Here is a 19172-nt window from a genome sequence, read left to right as displayed (position 1 = left end):
TGACTGTTACTTTTGCTATGCAAAAGCTTTCTATCTTGATGAGGTCCCAATAGTTCATTTTTGCTCTTGCTTCCCTTGCCTTTGGCGATGTTTCTAGGAAGAAGTTGCTGCGGCTGAGGTCGAAGAGGTTGCTGCCTGTGTTCTCCTCTAGGATGTTGATGGACTCCTGTCTCACATTAAGGACTTTCAACCATTTTGAGTCTACTCTTGTGTGTGGTGTAAGGAAATGGACCAATTTCATACTTGTGCATATGGCTGTCCAATTTTCCCAAAACCATTTGTTGAAGAGATTTTTTTCCATTGGACATTCTTTCCTGCTTTGTCAAAGATTAGTTGACCATAGGGTTGAAGGTCCATTTCTGGGCTCTCTATTCTGTTCCACTGATCTATGTGTCTGTTTTTGTGCCAGTACCATACTGTCTTGATGATGACAGCTTTGTAGTAGAGCTGGAAGTCCGGAATTGTGATGCCGCCAGCTTTGCTTTTCTTTTTCAACATTCCTCTGGCTATTCGGGGTCTTTTCTGGTTCCATACAAATTTTAACATTATTGGTTCCATTTCTTTGAAGAAGTGGGTAGGGATTGCTTTGAATGTATAGCTTGCTCTAGATAGCATTGACATCTTCACAGTATTTGTTCTTCCAATCCATGAGCGTGGAATGTTTTTCCATTTCTTTGTGTCTTCCTCAAATTCTTCCATGAGTATTTTATACTTCTCTGAATGCAGATTCTTTGCCTCTTTGGTTAGATTTATTCCTAGGTATCTTATGATTTTGGGTGCAATTGTAAATGGGATTGACTCCTTAATTTCTCTTTCTTCTGTCTTGGTGTATAGGAATGCCACTGATTTCTGTGCATTGATTTTATATCGTGACACTTTACTGAATTCCTGTATGAGTTCTAGCAGTCTTGGGGTGGAGTCTTTTGGGTTTTCCACATAAAGTATCATATCATCTGCAAAGAGTGAGAGTTTGACTTCTTCTTTGCCAATTCGGATGCCTTTTATTTCTTTTTGTTGTCTGATTGCTGTGACTAGAACTTGTAATACTCTGTTGAATAGCAATGGTGATAGTGGACATCCCTGGCATGTTCCAACCTTAGGGGGAAGCTCTCAGTTTTTCCCCATTGAGAATGATATTCACTGTGGGTTTTTCATAGATGGCTCTGATGATATTGAGGTGTGTGCCCTCTATCCCTATACTCTGAAGAGTTTTGATCAAGAAAAGATGCTGTACTTTGTCAAATGCTTTTTCTGCATCTATTGAGAGGATCCTATGTTTCTTGGTCTTTCTTTTATTAATGTATTGTATCACATTGATTGATTTGCAGACGTTGAACCAACCTTGCAGCCCAGGGGTAAATCCCTCTTGGTCGTGATGAATAATCCTTTTAATGTACTGTTGGATCTTATTGGCTAATATTTTGGTGAGAATTTTTGTATCTATGTTCATCAAGGATATTGGTCTGTAATTCTCCTTTTTGATGGGGTCTTTGTCTGATTTTGGGATCAAGGTACTGTTGGCCTCATAAAACGAGTTTGCAAGTTTTCCTTCCATTTATATTTTTTTGAAAGGGTTTCAGAAGAATAGGTATTAATTCTTCTTGAAATGTTTGGTAGAATTCCCCTGGGAAGCCATCTGGCCCTGGGCTTTTGTTTGTTGGGAGATTTTTGACTGTTATTGTATATTGTCTGTGTTCCTTTCTAGTCTCTGTTACTTTTAGTTTCTCTCTTTGTTTAGAGGACCCCTTTCAATATTTCTTGTAGGGCTGGTTTTGTGTTTGCAAATTCCTTTAATTTTTGTTTGTCCTGTAAGTTTTTATCTCTCCTCCTATTTTCAATGACAACTGAGCTGGATTTAATATTCTTGGTTGCATATATTTCTTATTTAGTGCTCTGAATATATCATGCCAGTCCTTTCTGGCCTGCCAGGTCTCTGTAGATCAGTCTGTTGTCAATCTAATGTTTCTACCATTGTAAGTTACAGTCTCTTGTTCCGAGCTGCTTTCAGGATTTTCTCTTTGTCTCTGAGACTCGTAAGTTTTACTATTAGATGTTGGGGTGTTGTCCTATTTTTAATGATTTTGAGGGGGGTTCTCTGTGCCTCCTGGATTTTGAGGCCTGTTTCCTTCCCCAAATTAGGGATGTTCTCTGCTATAATTTGCTCCAATATACCTCCTGCCCCCTCTCTCTTTCTTCTTCTTCTGGGATCCTACTCTAATATTGTTTCGTCTTATGATATCATCACTTATCTCTCGAATTCTGCCCTCATGATCTAGTAGTTGTCTATCTTTTTTTTCTCAGCGTCTTTATTTTCCATCATTTGTCTTCTATATCACTAATTCTTTCTTCTGCGTTATTTTGTCCTAAGAGTTAGTGCCTCCATTTTTGATTGCCTTTTTGATTTCGACTTGGTTAGATTTTTGTTCCCTTATGTCTTCAGGAAGGGTTTACCTAATAACTTCCATGCTTTTTTCAAGCCCAGCTAGTATCTTTAAATCGTTATTCTGAACTCTAGTTCCGAAATCTTACTAATGTCCATATTGATTAGGTCCCTGGTAGTCGGTACTGCCTCTTGTTCTTTTTGTTGAGGTGATTTTTTCCATCCAGTCATTTTGGCCATAGGAGAATGGATGAATGAGAGAACAAAATGCTAACAGGGTAACAACGACTCCAGAAAATTATACACTAAACAGATCAGAAGAGACCTGAAACTGGGGGAGAAAAAGGGAAAGAAAGAAAAAAGAAAAAAAAAAAGAAAAAAGAAAACAATCAAACAAAAAACAGATTATGATCAAATATGATCAGACTGGTGCATACCCTAGATTTTGGGAATATTTTGGTCCTTTAGAAGAAAGTGCCTCCCAAAATTTTAATGAAAGAAAAACTTATATATATACAAAATTAAGGTAAATACGATGAAGGGATGGAATATGACTGTAAAGATGAAAATTATAAAAGAATTCATGGGAGAAATTGATAAGATAAGAAGTTGGTTGAAAAAAGAAAGAAGAGGATTTTTTTAAAAAAGGGGAGAGAATGTGAATGAAAGTGGTGGTGCCCTGATCTCTTGTCCTGGAGCTGAAAGTTTGTGCCCCCCATTCTTCAGTGAGCCCTCAAAGAAAAGCATTCAATTTTTTCTCCCTGATTTCCATCAGATTTCTCTTCCCCCAGCCTGTGATGAGCATTTTAATCTCAGGCATGTGACCCTTTTGGATCTCCAAACTTTAGGGACTACAGCAGCATGCCCCTGCATCCCTCATCCTGGGCGAGGGAGGTGGGTCTTCCTGCAGTTCTTCCTCTTGTTGGGCCCCTGCTTGGAGCACGGTAGCCTGACTGTGCAGTGGTTCCTGGTTTATGGCAACACCTAGCAGACAGCTGATGGCGGGGCTCCCTGTTTGCAACTGGCTTCCCCACTCCAAAATTTGGGAACTCTGACCCAGTTCTTTTGGTGACTCTGGGGATCCTAAGACCATGCTGTCCCACCTGGGATTCTGCCCCACTTCACCTGATGAGAGGCCCTTTCAGGCAGGGAATGTCTCCCACCGGGGGAGACTCCTAAAAGTTCCGAGTTTGTGTTCGGCTGCTTATAACTATTTCCAGTTCCTGGTTTATGGAGGCTCCCTGCCCCTGTGGTTTATTTTCTGATATATCACCTTAGATTCACATCACTGCACCTCCTACCTTGCAAAAAATGGTCATTTTTCTATTTGTAGAATTGCAGCAGTTCTTTTCTAAGATCTCTGGTTGATTTTTCAGGTGCTCCAAATGATTGATAACTATCTAGCTGAATCCAAGGGACCAGATGAAATTAGGGTCCCCTACTCCCCCACCATCTTAACTCAGAACCTAAAATATCCCCTCCTCGAGAACACTCCTAGAAATAGAATTGACATCTCATATCCTGGATGGAGGCTCACTAAATATAGACACTTTGGCCCTAATTCCATGGAGTCAAGGCAGGTGAGAGATCTCCAGTGAGAGCCTGGCTTAGGCTTTTCAGGGAGATTGTGGACATAAGCAAATATGGAACTGGTGCTTGGAGAATTGTGAAGTTGTGAGAAAAGCTGGAGAAAACTCATGTTGACAAGGGAAGAACAAAGTTCAGCAAAAGAGCAGGCCAAAATCACTAGATTGTATATTTGTGAAGTAGGTACTTTGTCAAATCACTATCTCAAGCCTTCTTGAAAATTCTGAGAGTGGTCAGTGTGAAGGGCTAAAAGCAAAATTCCAGGATAGGAAATGAGGGGGTAACAAGAATTCAACTGGAGAGTGTCCACCCATATCAGGGAAATGTTACTGCAGAGTTCTCAAAGAGTGGGGAGGGCATTTAACATCTATCAACATGCAGAGATGACAGATGACAGATAGATGATAAGATAGATAGATAAATAATAGGTAGGTAGATAGATGATAGATAGAAGACATATAGGCAGATAGATTGATCACAAATTAGACTTTGGATATCTCAATACAGAAGATACTTATAGTCCTCAACAGATTGCCCCCAATGACCCACATCAATGATCCTTCTTCCAAACTCAGCAAACCAAGGAAGGAAGAGGGAAACACAAGAATCAAAATGAGAGAAGCAGGAAAAATAGTGAAAGGAAAGACTCTTGCCCTCTTCCCCATGGTGGGTCCCCAAGCCTTGTCAGGCCTGAGCTAGGCAGAGGTGATCAGATAGGTTCTGAATTAAATGGGAGATTTAAGTCGTGAATTGGATAAGGTTGGATCATAGCCTACTGAAAGCCAGTCTTGATTAGCTAAGTGGGGTGAGACTTATACGCAAAGCTGTCCAGACAGCTCTGGAAACAGCCTCATATCCATCAAGTGGTGGGCAAGAAGATTCCAGGTACGAAGGTGGTCTTAGCTTAAAGTAAAGCTGTTTTTTGTTTGTATTTTCTTTCTTTTTTTAAATTTTTATTATGTTATGTTAGTCACCATAAAATACATCTTTGTTTTTGATGTGGTGTTCCACGATCCATTGTTTTTGTATAACACCCAGTGCTCCATGCAGTACGTGCCCTCCTTAATACCCATCACCAGACTAAAAAAAATCTCCCCTCCCCCTTCCCCTCTAAAACCCTGTTTGTTTCTCAGAGTCCATAGTCTCTCATGGTTCATCTCTCCCTCCGATTCCCCCCTCATGTTCCCCTTCCTTCTCCTAATGTCCTCCATGCTGTTCCTTATGATCCACAAATAAGTGAAACCATAGGATAATGGACTTTCTCTGCTTGACTTATTTCACTTAGCATAATCTCCTCCAGTCCCATTCATGTTGATGTAAAAGTTGGGTATTCATCCTTTCTGATGGCTGAGTAATATTCCATTGTGTATGTGGACCACATCTTCTTTATCCATTCATCTGTTGAAGGGCATCTCGGCTCTTCCCACAGTTTGGCTATTGCGGACATTGCTGCTATGAACATTGGGGTGCATATGGCCCTTCTTTTCACTACATCTGTGTCTTTGGGGTAAATACCCAGGAGTGCAATTGCTGGGTCATAGGGTAGCTCTGTTTTTTAATTTTTGAGGAACTTCCACACTGTTTTCCAAAGTGGCTGGACCAACCTGCATTCCCACCAACAGTGTAAGAGGGTTCCCCTTTCTCCACAACCTCTCTGACATTTGTTCTGCCTTTCCTTGTCCATTTTTGCCATTCTAACTGGTGTAAGGTGGTATCTCAATGTGGTTTTGATTTTAATTTCCCTGATGGCTGATGAACATTTTTTCATGTGTCTGTTTGTATGTCTTCTTCAGAGAAGTGTCTTTTCATAACTTCTGCCCACTTTTTGACATGATTCTTTCTTTTTGGGTGTTGAGTTTGAGAAATTCTTTATAGATCTTGGGTACCAGCCCTTTATCTGTAGTGTTATTTGCAAATATCTTCTGCCATTTAGTGGGTTGACTCTTTGTTTTGTTGACTGTTTCCTTTGCTGTCCAGAAGCTTTTTATCTTGATGAAGTCCCAAAATTTCATTTATGCTTTTGTTTCCCGAGCTTTTGGAGATGTATCTTGAAAGAAGTTGCTGTGGCCGATATCAAAGAGGTTACTGCCTATATTCTCCTCTAGGGTTTTGATGGATTCCTGTCTCATATTGAGGTCTTTCATCCACTTTGAGTTTATCTTTGTGAATGGTGTTAGAGAATGGTCGAGTTTCATTCTTCTGCATGTGGCTGTCCGATTTTCCCAGCACCATTTATTGAAAAGACTTTTTTCCATTGCATGTTTTTTCCTGCTTTGTCGAAGATTATTTGACCATAGAGTTGAGGGTCCATATCTGGATTCTGCATTCTGTTCCATTGGTCTGTATGTCTGTTTTTGTGCCAGCACCATGTTGTCTTGGTGATCACAGCGTTGTAATATAGCTTGAAATCGGGCAAAGTGATGCCCCCAGCCTTGTTTTTCTTAAACATTTCCTTGGCGATTTGGAGACTTTTCTGATTTCATACAAATTTTAGGATTGTTTGTTCCAGCACTTTGAAAAATGTCATTGGAGGGGCGCCTGGGTGACTCAGTTGGTTAAGCGACTGCCTTCGGCTCAGGTCATGATCCTGGAGTCCCAGGATCAAGTCCCGCATCGGGCTCCCTGCTCAGCAGGGAGTCTGCTTCTCCCTCTGACCCTCCCCCCTCTCATGCTCTCTGTATCTCATTCTCTCTCTCAAATAAATAAATAAAATCTTTAAAAAAAAAAAAAGAAAAATGTCATCGGAATTTTGATCGGGATGGCATTGAAGGTATAGATTGCTCTGGGTAGCATAGACATTTTAACAATATTTATTCTTCTGATCCATGAGCATGGAATATTTTTCCATCTTTTTGTGTCTTCTTCAATTTCTTTCATGAGTGATCTCTAGTTCCTAGAGTATTGATACTTTACCTCTTTGTTTAGGTTTATTCCAAGGTATCTTATAGTTTTTGGTGTTATTGTAAATGGAATCGTTTCTCTAATTTCTCTTTCTATTCTACAGTTGTGTTGTTAGTGTATAAGAAAGAAATGATTTCTGTGCATTGATTGAACAAAATATTCTTGAGCAGAGTGGTCTTTAGCTTCCAAGTGTTTGAATTTCTGCCAAAGTTTTTCTTGTGATTGAATTATAGTTTTACATCATTATGATCTGAGAATATGCAAGGAATAGTCTCAATCTTTTGGAATGGTTGAGACCGATTTGTGACCCACTCTTTGGTCTATTCTGGAGAAAATTCCATGTGTGCTTGAGAAGAATGAGCATTCTGCTGTTTTAGGGTGAAATATTCTGTATATATCTATGAGTTCCTTCTGGTCCAGTGTATCATTCAAAGCTCTTGTTTCTTTGTTGATTTTCTGTTTAGATGATCTCTCTATTGCTGAGAGTGGAGTACTGATATCTCCTACAATTAACATACTGTTTTCAATATGACTCTTATTTTGGTTAACAGTTGGCTTATGTAGATGGCTGCTCCCATGTTGGGGGCATAAGTATATACATTTGTAAGATCTTCTTGTTGGATAGACACTTTAAGAATGATATAGTGTCCTTCCGTGTCTCTAACTACAATCTTCAGTTTAAAATCTAATTTGTCTGATATAAGAATTGCTACCCCAGCTTTCTTTTGAGATCTGTTGGCAAGGAAGATGGATCTCCATCCCTTCACTTTCAGTCTGGATGTATAATTATTTTGAAAATGAGTCTCTTGGAGACAGCTTATGGATGGGTCCTGTCTTTTTATGCAATCTCTTACCCTTTGCCATTTTATGGGAGAAGTTAGGCCATTCACGTTGAGAGTGATTATTGAAAGATCTGAATTGTCACCATGTTGCCTGTGAAGACCTTGTTTTTATATATGGTCCCTGTAAATATCTGTTGTTTATCACTCTTGGGGTCTTTCTCCTTTTATAGAATCCCCCTTAATAATTCTTGCAGGTCCGGCTTAGTGGTCACATATTCTTTTAGTTTCTGCCGGTCTTGGAAGTTTTGCATCTCTCCATCCATTCTATATGTCAGCCTTGCTGGATAAAGTATTCTTGGCTGCATGTTCTTCTTGTTTAGTACCCTGAATATGTCTTGCCAGGCCTTTCTGGCTTGCCAGGTCTCTGTGGATAGTTCTGAGGTTAGTTTCTTGTTCCTCCCTCTGTACGTAAGGAACCTCTTCCCCCAACTGCCCTTTAGATGGTTTCCTTGGATCTTAGATTTGCAAGTTTTACTATTACATGCCGTGGTGTTGGCCTGTTTTCCTTGATCTTGGGAGGGGTCCCCTCTGCCTCTAGGACACGAATGTTTGTTTCATTCCACAGAATCGGGAAGAACTCAGCTATGATTTGCTCAAATACATCTTCTAGTCCTCTCTCTCTCTCTCTCTCTCTCCAATCCCTCTGGGATTCCAATTATTCTGACACTGGAAGGCTTCATGGTGTCACTTATTTCTCCGATTCTATTGTCATGGTTTTGATTTGTTTTTCCATGGCTTCCTCTTTTCCTTTTTTATCTATTAACTGGTCTTCCATGCCACAAATTCGTTTTACTGCCTCGCTACCCTAGCTGTTAGATTAGATTGGATCTCATTGATACCATTTTTAAGTTCTTCCAGTTCAGGGGCGCCTGGGTGGCTCAGTCGTTGAGCGTCTGCCTTCGGCTCAGGTCATGATCCCAGGGTCCTGGGATCGAGCCCCGCATCAGGCTCCCTGCTCAGTGGGAAGCCTGCTTCTCCCTTTCCCACTCCCCCTGCTTGTGTTCTCTCTCTCACTCCCTCACTCTCTGTCAAATAAATAAATAAAATCTTAAAAAAAAAAAAAAGTTCTTCCAGTTCAGCTTTCATTTCTGCCCTTAGAGACTCTATGTTGCCATTAATTGATTTCTACATTCTAGGTATTGTCTTCACAATTGCTAGCCTGAACTCCATCTCCGACATCTTGGTTATATTTGCATCAATTTGTAAATTTGCTGCAGAAGTACTAATCTCTGAGACTTTCCTGTTTTGGGCGTTTCTCTTCCTAGTCATTCTGCTGATGGGTGGTTGAGGGAATTCCAAGTTATTGACCACAACCCAAGCTAGAGGCACCTGTTTTCTAAGGACCTTAGGATTGCTGGCCTCTTGTTTTCCCAGACAGTCTTCTTGGGGAAGGACCTGCCGCGCTGCTACTCAGGCAACGCTGTTTAGGCAGAGTTGGCTTTCTCCCTGTGGCGGGGGATGGGCTGAGTGAAAACAGTTTTTTTGTGGAGTTTCTTCCCTGGAGACTTTCCTTGGTGGCTTTCCACATCTCTTCCGAGAGTCAGAGCAGAAGAGATTATTTCCAAACCTCTGCCTCCGAAAAGAGAGATGGCATTCTGTTCTTCAGTGAGCTCTCCAGGCGACACTGTCTCTGCTTCTGTCTGTGCTGCTATAAACTGCAGTGTCCTGGGTTTTGCCCCCCTTGGTTGTGCTCCCAGTCCTGGCCTTAGGTTGGGGTACGTCTCTGCCCTTTGTGCTTCTAAATCCGCCAGCCACCCCCGGTTTGCACGTGCAGCCCCACCACTCAGGGTTTCCATTCAGGCACTGCCCTAAAGTCCTTTCCCTGCCACTACTGGTCTGCGAGTCTGTGCCCCATCCCCAGGGCTGGAGGCTATCGCTAATCAGCAGTGTAGGATGCCGATGGCCAGGCTCCCTCCCACTTCCATTTATCCTCCGATATCTGCCTGCAGAATCTTTGAAAAAAACGCCTGGGATATTCTGTTTGTAGAGATCCAGATCTGTCTTCTTACATCTCAGGCTGATTTCATGGGTGTTCAGCAGGGTCTGGTAGATATCCAGCTCAATTCCAGGGACCGGTTGAAATAGGGTCCCCTAATCCTCCGCCATCGTTTCCCGCTCAGTCCCTACCATCAGTTGCTTTCTTATACACAAATAATGCAACTGTAGAAAGAGAAATTAGAGAATCATTTCCATTTACAATAGCACCCAAAACCGTAAGATACCTCCGAATAAACCTAACCAAGAGGTAAAGGATCTAGGAAGTACAGAATACTCATGAGAAAATTTGAGGAAGACACAAAAAGATAGAAAAACATTCTATGTCCATGAATTGGAAGAATAAACATTGTTAAAATGTCTATGCTACCCAGAGCAATCTATACCTTCAATGCCATCCCGATCAAAATTCCAATGACATTTTTCAAAGTGCAGGAAAAAACAATCCTAAAATTTGTATGGAATCAAAAAAAGACCCCGAATCACCAAGGAAATGTTGAAAAAGAAAAACAAAGCTGGGGGCATCAGTTTGCCCGATTTCAAGCTATATTATAAAGCAGTGATCACCAAGACAGCATGGTACTGGCAGAAAAATAGACATATAGACCAATAGAACAGAACAGAGAACCCAGATATGGACCCTCAACTCTATGGTCAAATAATCTTTGACAAAGCAGGAAAAAATATGTAATGGAAAAAATTCTCTTCAATAAATGGTGCTGGAAAAACTGGACAGCCACATGCAGAAGAATGAAACTTGACCATCCTCTAACACCATAAACAAAGATAAACTCAAAGTGGATGAAAGACCTCAATGTGAGACAGGAATCCATCCAAATCCTAGAGGAAAACATAGGCAGTAACCTCTTTGACATCGACCACAGCAACTTTTTTCAAGATATGCCTCCAAAAGACAGTGAAACAAAAGCAAAAATGAACTTTTGGGACTTCCTCAAGATAAAAAGCTTCTGGACAGCAAAGGAAACAGTCAACAAAACAAAGAGGCAACCCACAGAATGGGAGAAGATATTTGCAAATGACACTACAGACAAAGCACTGATTTCCAAGATCTATAAAGAACTACTCAAACTCAACACCCAAAAAACAATCAAGTCAAAAAAATGGGCAGAAGACATGAACAGACACTTCTCCAAAGAAGACATACAAATGGCTAACAGACACATGAAAAAATGTTCATCATCATTAGCCATCAGGGAAATTCAAATCAAAACCACATTGAGATACCACCTTTCACCAGTTAAAATGGCAAAAATGGACAGGGAAAGAAACAACAAATGTTGGAGAGGTTGTGGAGAAAGGGGAACCCTCTTACACTGTTGGTGGGAATGCAAGTTGGTCCAGCCACTTTGGAAAACAGTGTGGAGGTGCCTCAAAAAGTTAAAAACAGAGCTACCCTATGACCCAGCAATTGCACTCCTGGGTATTTACCCCAAAGACGGATGTACTGAAAAGAAGGGCCATATGCACCCCAGTGTTCATAGCAACGATGTCTGCAATAGCCAAACTGTGGGAAGAGCCAAGATGCCCTTCAACAGATGAATGGATAAAGGAGATGTGGTCCATATATACAATGGAATATTACTCAGCCATCAGAAAGGATGAATACCCAACTTTTACATCAACATGAATGGGACTGGAAGAGTTTATGCTACATGAAATAAGTAAACAGAGAAAGTCAATTTTCATATGGTTTCACTGATTTGTGGAACACAAGGAATAGCATGGACATTAGGAGAAGGAAGGGAAAAGGAAGTGGGAGAAATTGGAGGGAGAGAAGAACCATGTGAGACTATGGACTCTGAGGAACTAACTGAGGGTTTTAGAGGGGAGTGGGCTAGGGCAATGGGTTAGCCTGGTGATGGGTATTAAGGAGGGCACATACTGCATGGAGCACTGGGTGTTATACGAAAACAACGAATCTTGGATCACTACATCAGAAACTAATGATTTAGTGTCTTAGTGACGGCGCCGCCTCCCGGCCAGAGCTGAATAAAGGTGGTGAGGGCCAGCCTCCCAGCTCGGAAGGAGGCGTGGGAATGGAGCCGGCTGGGGTCGCCGAGCCCGGGGATGGGGACGCCGAGCCCGGGGCTGGCGCCACTGCCTAGTGCACCCCGTGGGCTCCGTGGGCGCACGGCCCGGTGCTGTGCTGATGGCCCTGCTCCCGCCGCCCGCGTTCACCCTCGTCCTCCTCCTCTTCCTGCCCACGGCTCACAGGTGCCAGGAGCAGGCCCAGACCACTGACTGGCGGGCCACCCTGAAGACCATCCGGAACTACGTTTGCAAGTTAGACACGTACCTGAACGCCGCCTTGGACTTCCTGGGAGGCGAGGATGGGCTCTGTCAGTATAAGTGCAATGACGGATCTAAGCCCTTCCTGTGTTATGGTTTTAAACTCTCCCTGCCGAATGGATGTGGCTCTCCACTGTTTGATGTTCATCTTAATATTGGCATCCCTTCCCTGACAAAGTGCTGCAACCAACAGGGCAGGTGCTATGAGACCTGTGGCAAAAGCAAGAACGACTGCGATGAGGAATTCCAGTACTGCCTTTCTAAGATCTGCCGGATGTGCAGAAGACACTAGAACTAGCTCAGCATGTTCAGGCCTGTGAAACCACAGTGGAGCTCTTGTTTGACAGTGTTATACATTTAGGCTGCAAACTATATGTGGACAGCCAAGGAGCCACATATAGGTGTCGCTGCAAAGAAAAAAGTGATCTTAAAAGTCGATGCTGACGGTGACAGCAGATAAGGCCAGAAGAATATAGCCTTTGACAAAGAACTACTGTTTTTTTGAGCATAAAGCTGCCTTATTTTTGTGAAAGGATTATTTTAAGATTTATTTTGACATTAAAACTACAAACTAAAGAAAAAAGTGGGGGAGGTGATCTTCCTGGACGTTGTTGCCTTAGTGTACCGAATTTTCTTGACCAATCTCAGAAAGAGGTGCATGTTAAGGGGAGATTATTTTAAAAGGAGGAGTCTATACCTCAGTTTTCACAACTGTATTTACCAAAACAATGAAGTCAAATGTAAAATTGATTACGAGGTATGTTGTACATTATCTTTTTTGGAAATATGGGAAAATCTTCACTTAGAAGTATATGTTTACTATAAAAATGTAAATATACATTTATTTGTGGGAAAAAAACTAATGATGTAATGATTGGTGATTAAAGTAAAAATAGAAATTTTAAAATTTTTTCAAAAAAACCAATGTCCTGTATGTTGACTAACAAAACATATTAAATTAAATTATATTTAAAAAATAAATATAATAAAAACTGTTATGCTTAAGATTCTAAGGGCTCTAATGGAAAACGTAGACAAGATGCTAGAAGAGATGGGTCATATACACAGAGGTGGAAATTCTAAGAATCAAGAAGAATGTTAGAATGCAAACACGCTAAATGAAAGGAAGAATGCTGTCGATGATCTCTTTGGTAGACTGGACATGGATGGAGAAAGAATCTCTGAACTTGAGGATATGACAACAGAAACTTTGAATACTGAAAAGCAAAGAGAAAAAATAGGGGAAAATGGAATAGAATATCCAAGGATTGTGAGACAACTGCTAAGGTGTGACAAGTGTGTAAGGTGAATACCAGCAGGAGAAGAGAAACAAGAACAGAAGAAATAATTGAGGCAGTAATGACAGAATTTCCCCAAATTAGTGTCAGACACCAAAACAAGCAGCCCTCAAGGATGATCAGAGTACTACACAGAACAAGTGGAAACAAAACCAACCAAACAAAAAACACCCAGGTGTGTCACATTCAAACTGCAAAACCACCAAGGATAATAGGAGACTGGTGTCCAGAACTCTGCTTGGAACACCAGGAGAATAGGAAATGAGATAGGAGAAAACTGTAACTCATGCCACTCCTGTGCCTTGGTCATCACTTCTCCGGAGCTGAGTCCAGGGATACTGGGGAATTCCCCATGGTACTTAGCACCTGGAAAGCACTTGATGCACTAATCACCCCTAATTTCCCACAGATAAACACAAACACCTCTCTGCTTCTAGGGCTACCACACTTTGACAAATCTGTAACCTCCCTTCCAGTGGAGGAGAGCAAAGCTTGAAGCCCCCAGACCCTACGCACAGGGCTGAGCTCTGGCCCCATGGAGGAGGTGCCATGTCCCTGCCTTGGGTCTCTGCCTTATCCCAGGTTGACCTTCACAGTCAGGCAGGAAGGCACCTCCTGTGAGAAGAATTCTTACCCATGCATGGCTGTGGCATTGAAGTTGTTCCTGAGCTTCTGGGAAATGGGCAGCCTCCAAACACCAGCTACTTTACCCTCCTGTGCCATTTGTCTGGTGGGCACCCTGGAGGTCTGGTCTTGGGCCTGGGGTACCTAGTGATGCTCACCTGCCTACTTCTTCCCCTGAATCCCTCAAGTATAAGAGAATTAATGTGGGGCAGTTGGGTGGCCCTGCCAGTGCCCCAGGAGACTTACAGCAGTGAACAATAGGGAGGATGTAGAAGCCAAGGCTGCACAGCCTTGGGTCCTGAGGAGGGGGCTGTGGGGCTGCGAACACCTTCTTGAAAATGGGAATGATGTCAATTCGGGTGGACCTGGAGATGTGGTTGGTGCTTCACATGGAGCTGGGCTGAGGAGTCCCCAATCTAGACAGGATCCAGGGAAGGTGCAGGAATGAATGTTGGACACATATATCCCCTCTATAATGCATTGAAATTAGACAACTACTTGAAAATTTGCTTCCTTAAAATGGCATAGAGTTGTATATAATTTTTAAGAAAAAGATTAATTACTGAAGCACATGTGCATTTTATTTTTTAATTATTATTTTTTTTTATGTTATGTTAATCACCATACATTACATCATTAGTTTTGATGTAGTGTTCCATGATTCATTGCGTATAACACCCAGTGTTCCATTCAGTATGTGCCCTCTTTTAAACCCATCCCCAGGTAACCTATCCCCCCACCCTGCTCCCCTCTAGAACCCTCAGTTTGTTTCTCAGAGTCCATAGTCTCTCATTGTTCATCTCCCCTTCCGGAATCCACCCTTCTTTTTTCCCTTCCTATTCTTCTTTTTTTTTTTTAACATATAATACTTGTTTCAGACGTACAGGTCTGTGATTCAACAGTCTTACACAATTCACAGCGCTCACCATAGCACATACCCTCCCCAGGGTTTATCACTGAGCCATCCCATCACTCCCACCCCCACCACTCCAGCAACCCTCAGTTTGTTTCCTGAGATTAAGACTTCCTCTTATCAGTGAGATCGTATGATACATGTCTTTCTCTGATTGACTTATTTCACTCATCATAATACCCTCCAGTTCCATCCACATTGTTGCAAATGGCAAGATTTCATTCCTTTTGATGGCTGCATAATATTCCATTGTGTATCTATACCACATCTTCTTTATCCATTCATCTGTTGATGGACATCTTGGCTCTTTCCATAATTTGGCTATTGTGAACATTGCTGCTATAAATATCAGGGTGCATGTGCCCCTTTAGATCCCTACATTTGTATCTTTGGCGTAAATACCCAGTAGTGCAAATGCTGGGTCATATGGTAGCTCTATTTTCAACTTTTTGAGGAACCTCCATACTGTTTTCCAGAGTGGTTGCACCAGCTTGCATTCCCACCAACAGTGTAGGAGGTTTCCCCTTTCTCCGCATTTGCCCGAGGCGGAATTACCCCGCCCTTGCCCAGGACCGGGCTAAGTAATCTGCTCGGGTTTGCTCTTGGGAGCTTTTGTTCCCTGAAAGCTTTCCCTACAGCTTTGGAGAATGAGAGTGAAAATCTAATCTTTGCCCCAGAGGAACTGAGACCTCGGGGCCCCACTCCTCAGTGAGTCCCAGAGAAAAGCAGTCAGTCACTCCCGTCTCCCTGGTCTTTGGCCACACTCCCTGCTCAGCCGGCCTATGACCAAGCGTTTCTATCTCTGGCACATGACACCGTTTGGAGTCTTCAAAACCAGCCCGTCCTGTGGTGTGCTTCTGCGCCGTTCCTCCCAGGAGATGGAGGGGAGCCGCCCTGGATCTGCCACTTGCTGGGTCCCTGCTGGAAGAGCAGTGGCCCGACTGTGCCGCAGATCACGGTTTATGGCAACCCCGAGCTGAGAACCCACTCCTTGGCTCCCTCTCTGCAGCCAGCTTCCCTGCTCCGATACCTGGGTGTTCTGCTGCACTCAGGCACCCCCAGTCTTTCTGTGACCCCGAGGGTCCTGAGACCACAATATCCCAGCAAGGGTTCCACCCCCCTGCTTAGCCACTGGAGCGACATCCCTCAGCACAGAAGATTTCTAAAACTTCCGATTTTGTGCTCTGTTGCTCTATCCCTTGCCAGTAGCTGCTGATGGAGGCCCCCTCCCCGTGGTCTATCTTCCCGAATATCGCCTCAGATTCACTTCTCCACACGTCCTACTTTCCAGAAAGTGGTTGCTTTCTTTCCTTCGATCCCCTGTTGAGTTCCTAGGTGTTCAGATTGGTTTGATCCCTATCTAGTTGAATTCCTGGGACCAGAGGAAATTTAGGTCTCCTACCCCTCAGCCATCTTGCTCCTCCTCTTGCACATGTGCATTTTAATAAAAGGAGCTCAAAGTGTTAAACAAGTTAAATGTAATTTCTCATTGTATCCCTCATAAAACCTTTTGAAATAACAAAATCTTCAGCTCCAGTAAGGCAGAAAATTCTGTGGGCTTGACTTTCAAATTATATCCAAAACCTGTCAACTTTTGCCACCCTCCTTTATTTCTACCCTCGTCCAAGTGCCATCATTTCTCTGACTTATTATACAAGCATCACTATGAACCTACACATCAGCCTCAGTGGTTCTATGAAGTCTTAGGGCAGATCATTTCTGCCCTCTGATCAACATCTGACCATCTTACACTGACCTATCGGGCCCTAGGCAATGTGGACCCAATTCCCTCTGCTTAAGAATACTGTCCTCTCTGCCTGGAACACTTTTTATCTCTGGCCAGACTCCCTCAGGGCTGGGCCATGCCCTAGCCCTCACCATTTTATGTGCACCCGCACATGGTGCCCGATATTCCCATGGACCCTCAGGAAGTGAATGCAGGTCTCCTGAGAGCAATGTGCATGAGTGATGGAGGGAAGATGTTTGGTTCAGTTCAAGAAGATCTTGCAGAAGACATGGATCAAGAGATTTTTTCCCAAATCCCTCCAGAGTCCCTGTGACAGAAACTATAGAAACCAGTTCCTGCCAGTCTTCTCAATGATCAATGATCAAGAATCACTCTGATCCCAAAGTTCCTTCTTTGCATGGAGTTCCTGTTTTTACTTTCCGCAGTGTGCGGCTCTCAGCATAAGTGGTAGACTACAAAATGTTCCGGCCATTTTTCTTTGAGATTTTACACTTTAATACTTGTATGTAAAGCAGAGTTGCAAGAAGGCACAGAAGTCTTTATGTTGCCTAATTACATAAGATACATGGAAATGGAGTTTGTATTTCAGTAAGAAATTAGTAAGGAATTAGTGCCAGAAATGTTGGACTTACTTTACTGGTAGCTATGATGGTAAAGATAATAAATGGAAGTGTAGAGAGAGAAATAAACTTGCCCAAGGTAGCACAGCTCCTCTATGCCAGACTCTAACATCATGTACCACATTTCAGTGCACAAATGAGTTCTGCATTGGCTCCCCTCCTCACTCTCTTTCAATATCCAACTCAGAATAAAGACTTCCCTTACCAGCCCTAGGGAAAATGTAACTACTGCATCTGTGGACCTTCAAACCACGGAAACTGTGGTGCTCAAAGTGGGGAAAGATTCATTATGTAGCTGTCCCATTTCTTAGGCTTTCACAAAAGCACAGAGCAGATGACCTTCACAAACAGGAACGACAATCTTTGCTGAGGCACGGGTTCTCTACACTTTTGTTCCTTTGCGTTAGGCGGATGGCACTTAGGACTACACGTACATGGGGGCAGCCGACCTAGATTCCCGAAAAAAGTGTTGAGTCGAGAGGGGCCTTCTGCCCATGCTTCTTTCTGCCTCGGAATTAATCTCGGACCACTTCCCGAGGTTGGCACAGAAACACAGTTGAAAATGCTGCCACCCTGTGACGAGGTGAACTGAGCTGAAGCTGGGATTGTTTAAAGATTTTTTCTTCCAAATCCGTGTGGAGGACTTAGCATTGCAGGCAAACATGGAGCAGCGGCGCTAGCTTCAGGTAGCAAGAGCTGAGTCGAGAGGTGCCTTCTGCACCGGCCTGTTTCTCCCTCCGTGTTATGTATGGAAGCCGTTCCCCAGGCTATCACCCACAGTACACGGTAAACTGCTTCCTCACTCAGAGAGGTGGACGGTAGCTAAAGCACGGTTTCTCTACACTGTCGTTCCTTCGAGGGAGGTGCTTGCATATTAGACCTCCACACACCGGAGCAAGAAGAATGCTAGTTTCATGAAACTGGAGCTGGTTCGAGAGGTGCCTTCTGCACCGGCCTGTTTCTCCCTCCGGGTTATGAATGCAACCCGTTTCCCAGGCTCTCACCCCTGGTACACCGTAAACTGCTTTCTCCTTCACAGAGCTGGACGGTAGCTAAAGCACGTTTTCTCCACACTGTTGTTCCTTCGAGGGAGGTGCCTGGATATTAGACCTCCACACACCCGTGTAAGAGGAATGCTACATTCGTGAAACTGGAGCTCGTTCGAGAAGTGCCTTCTGCACCGGCCTGTGTCTCCCTCGGATTTACATATGGAATCCGGTCCCCAGGCCCTCACCCACAGTACACGGTAAACTGCTTCCTCCTTCAGAAGGTGGACGGTAGCTAAAGCACGGTTTCTCTACACTGTTTTTCCTTCGAGGGAAGTGCCTGCATTTTAGACCTGCACACACCCTTGCAAGTGGAATGCTTGTTCCATGAAACTGGAGCTGGCTCGAGAGGGGCCGTCTGCAACAGCCTGTTTCTCGCTCCGTGTTATGTATGGAAGTCGTTCCCCAGGTTCTCACCCGTGGATAACGTAAAGTGCTTTCTCTTGGGGAGGGGGGTGGGAGGATGGGTTAGCCTGGTGATGGGTATTGAGGACGGCACGTTCTGCATGGAGCACTGGGTGTTATGCACAAACAATGAATCATGGAACACTATATCTAAAACTAATGATGTAATGTATGGGGATTAACATAACAATAAAAAAATTTAAATTAAAAAAAATTGCTTTCTCCTGCAGAGAGGTGGAAGGTAGCTAAAGGACAGTTTCTCTACAGTGTCGTTCCTTTGAGGGAGGTGCCTGCATATTAAAGCTCCACACACCCGTGCAAGTGGAATGCTTCTTCCATGAAACTAGAGCTGGCTCGAGAGGGGCCGTCTGCAACGGCCTGTTTCTCGCTCCGTGTTATGTATGGAACCCGTTCCCCGGGCTCTCACCCATGGACAACGTAAACTGCTTTCTCCTTCAGAGAGTTCGTAGTAGCTAAAGTACGGTTTCTCTACACTGTCGTTGC

General features: G+C 43.3%; 1 pseudogene; it reads left to right on the top strand.

Annotated features, from left to right (window-relative positions):
• Window positions 1–11875: 11875 nt before the first annotated feature.
• LOC118521281 (group XIIA secretory phospholipase A2 pseudogene) lies at window positions 11876–12459 on the top strand (annotated as a pseudogene).
• Window positions 12460–19172: the final 6713 nt, after the last annotated feature.

This window comes from Halichoerus grypus, chromosome 2 (genome assembly GCF_964656455.1).
Source record: "Halichoerus grypus chromosome 2, mHalGry1.hap1.1, whole genome shotgun sequence".
Taxonomy (NCBI): Eukaryota; Metazoa; Chordata; class Mammalia; order Carnivora; family Phocidae; genus Halichoerus; species Halichoerus grypus.
This window is presented reverse-complemented; position numbering and strand designations above follow the sequence as displayed.